At 35.3% G+C, this 4059-nt stretch overlaps 1 long non-coding RNA gene across 1 annotated transcript; it reads right to left on the bottom strand.

Annotated features, from left to right (window-relative positions):
* Positions 1–614: 614 nt before the first annotated feature.
* LOC128133861 (uncharacterized) lies at positions 615–2883 on the bottom strand. The gene is made up of 2 exons (XR_008232174.1): positions 1332–2883; positions 615–1244 (listed from the first exon to the last, which is right to left on the bottom strand). It is a non-coding gene; the product is annotated as an uncharacterized LOC128133861 (long non-coding RNA).
* Between the last annotated feature and the right edge of the window lie 1176 nt (positions 2884–4059).

Genomic DNA, 4059 nt, shown 5'->3' on the forward strand with positions numbered 1-4059 from the left:
GACGCTGGAGTTATTATTCGAAATAAAGAAAGGTTGGTAGCAAAAGGATTTACTAGGATCGAAGGGATTGACTACGATGAGACCTTTGCTCCTGTTGCACGTCTTGAAGCCATCAGAATATTTCTTGCTTATGTTGCTCATAAAGGCTTCAAAGTTTACCAAATGGATGTTAAGAGTGACTTTCTTAATGGTGAACTTGATACTGAAGTATACCTTTTTCCCTGCGCATCGATCTTGTTCTCTCAGGGACCTACAAGTCTACAGGTGACGAATGTCATATCATTTCGACATCTTTTATCGTCGTGTTTCACTAGTCAATCAAGTATGGTTATAATCTCATCACATTTTACCTTAATTAAACAGTTGGTTTAAGGTAGTTAGTACAATGGTAGTTACTATATACAGTACTATAGTACATCTTCATTTTCCCATTACATTCATATAGTGATTATCTCACATAAACGGAAATGTAAACTATTTTATGGCAATGATAGCCTTTATTGGGAAAACGCTTACTTTTACAAAAGAACAAACATACAAAACAGTCGGGTCTTGGTAAAAGACTACATTTAATTATAAGTTGATAATATAGGATTTTCTAGGAAATACAAACATTTACACCAAACTCTTACAAACATTTTACATCGAACATTTACAAACACTTTCATCAAACTTATACAAACATTGACACTAAAATACTTATGAACTCACCAGCTTAAATGTTTATCTACTCTTGCAAAATAACTTGTATTCTCGGGTCACCAGTAGACAGGTATGCTGGACCAGGTTTTGAGGAGACGGAAAATTCGAGACTCGTCTCTTATTTTGATTCATATTTTGGTGTCTTTCAAACTGTACACAGAACACACTTATATTAAAGTATATTATTAATGTAATGGATGATGTTGTTGCTTGTTTACTATTGTGCATTGTTATGTTACTGTACATGACGTCCTCCGCCCCCGAACATTTCCGCCGTTCCAGTTTGGGGGTGTGACACATACCAAAAAATGGATTAATATTTTGGTGGAATGTTACTTAACCAGGAATGACCTTCATTGTTCATTTTATGCAACTCTGTCATGGCCTTATTGAAATGTATTATTGTGGTTGCCTTGCCATAAATCCACACTTGATCCTTGATGTCATCACCCTTCCACTAAACTCTCATGTTCTCATGGATATGCCTCAAACAATATTGATGCTCGACATTTGGAAACACATGGGTAATTTTAGGTATCACCCTATGAGAAACACATAATTAGGCTTAGTAATTAAAAATCAAAATAAAAAAAATAAGTGAACTTTGAATTTGTTTTAAAGTGTATTACTATGCTTGCCTTGCCACAAATCCACACTTGATCCTTGATGTCATCACCCTTCCACTAAACTCTCATGTTGTCATGGATATACCTTAAACAATATCGATGCTCGACATTTGGAAACACATGGGCAGTTGCAGGTATCACCCCATGAGAAAAACATAATAGGCTTAGTAATTAAAAATCAAAATAAAAAATAAGTGAATTGTGAATTGCATACCTATTTTCTGTTACTGATAAATGTGAAGTTCGAGTTGCTTCCCATCTCCAAACCCTCTCCCAAGTGTGTCAAAAACCATGTCCATGAATCCTTGTTTTCGCTTCAACCAAAGCATATGACAATTGTGGAAGTGGATTTTCATATAGAGTTTGGATGCCATCTAAATAAAATCAAGACAAAACTGCAAAAATAGGTCCATGTGGTATGTCAAAAATTGCCACTTGGTCCAAAACGTTTTGGACTAGCACCACCGGTCCAAAACTTTGATTTTGTTGTGAGTTTTATCCAATTTGCTTTGAACTTTTTTATAATGACGGTTTTACTCTTACTTTTTTATTTTTCGTATTTTTTTATGTATCTGATTAAAGAAAATATCAACCCTCAACCCACCTCCTACTAACCCCCAACCTACCCTATCTATTTTAAAATACTAGGCCTCTCCCTCCCTCTCTCTCTCTCTCTCTCTCTCTCTCTCTCTTCATTGGCTACCAAAATACCACCATCGGTGGTCACCGGAGCTTCACCATTTAACCAGAGCACCATCACTTTCACGTCGGATCTTTTGCCGAAGGGTTTGTGCGTCGTCGTTGGAACGTCGTCGTTTTCATAGTAATCCTCTCCGACAACGTAGATCTAGAACATCGATTTGAAAATCCGCAATTTTTGTTTACCAGAGATAACCACCACTGGTGCCACCCTCTCCGACAAAGTAGATCCGAAAAAACTAGATCTGCAATACCTTTCCAACGGACCACCCTCCGTTGATCTCTATTTCTTCAAAGATCTTGGTTCCACTACTAGGAACCTTAATGCCACCGCCCTTCTCGTTGAACCTCTCCCTTCTCGCCAAAAACAACCCTTCGCATCACAAACTTAAAATCCATATCGATGAAAATGACGACGCATCACGGAGGTAGGTTTGCAAGGTTTATAGATTTTAGAGAGAGAAAAATGGAGGCGATCTGAGAACACCATCTTATTTCATCGAAGCTACAGTTTATGATGGATCTTGACAACGTCAACGAAGTTAACGGTTTAATATCCAGTGACGACAGCAGCGTTCCAGGTCTATGAAAACCCTAGTAGCCACGACGACGACTTATGGTTTCCGGTAGGCGGCATCAAGGAAGGTAGATGGTGGTGTTCCAAATCCGGAATCGAAGAAAATAAGGCATGAAGATGATGGTAGTGGTCGTGTTCTAGAAGGGTGGCTGATGGTGGCTGTTGTGGAGACGACGATGATGACGATGGTGACGACGGTGGTGTATCGACGGTCATATCTTCCGACAAGATGGTAAGATGGTGTTGATAAATTCCTTATGTGAAAAATGGAGGAATATACGCTTTAAGAGAGAGAGAGAGAGAGAGAGAGAGAGAGAGGGATATATATATATATATATATATATATATATATATATATATATATATATATATATATACACACACACACAGAGAGAAAGAAGTATGGGGGTTAAGGGTATTTTATTTTTGTTTTAATTAGATAAATAAAAAAAATTGAGAAGGAGAAAGTAAGGGTAAAATCATCATTATAAAAAAGTTCAAAGCAAATTTAACCAAACTCGCAATAAAATCAAAGTTTAACCGGTAATACTACTCTAAAACTTTTTGGACCAAAATGATAATGTTCGACATATCATAGGGACTATTTTTGTGGTTTGTCTAAAATCAATATAATTGCTTTTATTGTATCTTCCAATATTTAAGGTGCATAAAATATAACAAGATTTTTGTGGTGTCCCAATCTTTTATTAAGAATGCATTTTATTGTCTTGATCTTTCTTGGTTGAGAAAAAAAAACGACGTTAAAGATTCTAATAGGGTAACGTAGGGTGCAATTCTTTTCCTTTGACAACCACTATGGTTGCTCATTATAGCAATCACAACATCAAACTTTAATTCACATTACCTTTGAATTCATGCATCAACATCTATTTAATATATTTTATATTTTAAATGATATAAGAAATATCAACGAAAATATGTTTGTAACATAAATGCACATACACATTTAATTGTGTATTAGCTTTGGGTTCATTTAAAAATTGCATTATACACACAGATATTAGGATTTATTTATATACTTAATTTACATTTTACAACTAATTCAATCCATAACTTATATAATCAACTTTATCAAATATATACCACGTAAGTAAAAATTCACTATTCGTCAAAGAAACACTTTTTAGACGACATGGTGCACACTCTATTGCATACCACGGTAGAATGCGGTATGCGGTAAACACCACACCGATCACATTCGAAAAAACTGTAGTACACTTGTTGCGAGTCATGATTTTGTTGTACCTTTTTTCTTTTGCACATTTGAAAACTAGTTGTTGGCTATTTTTATTATTATTATTTTTTAATTTTCCTATAAATTAAACATCAATTCTCATTTCAAAATCACCAAGAAACACAAACCTCTCTTTAGATTTTACAAAAAAAATATTTCAAAATGTCTACTTTGTCCAATACAGTGGCGTTGCGGGAAGC

Source organism: Lactuca sativa, chromosome 4, assembly GCF_002870075.4.
Source record: "Lactuca sativa cultivar Salinas chromosome 4, Lsat_Salinas_v11, whole genome shotgun sequence".
Lineage (NCBI taxonomy): Eukaryota > Viridiplantae > Streptophyta > Magnoliopsida > Asterales > Asteraceae > Lactuca > Lactuca sativa.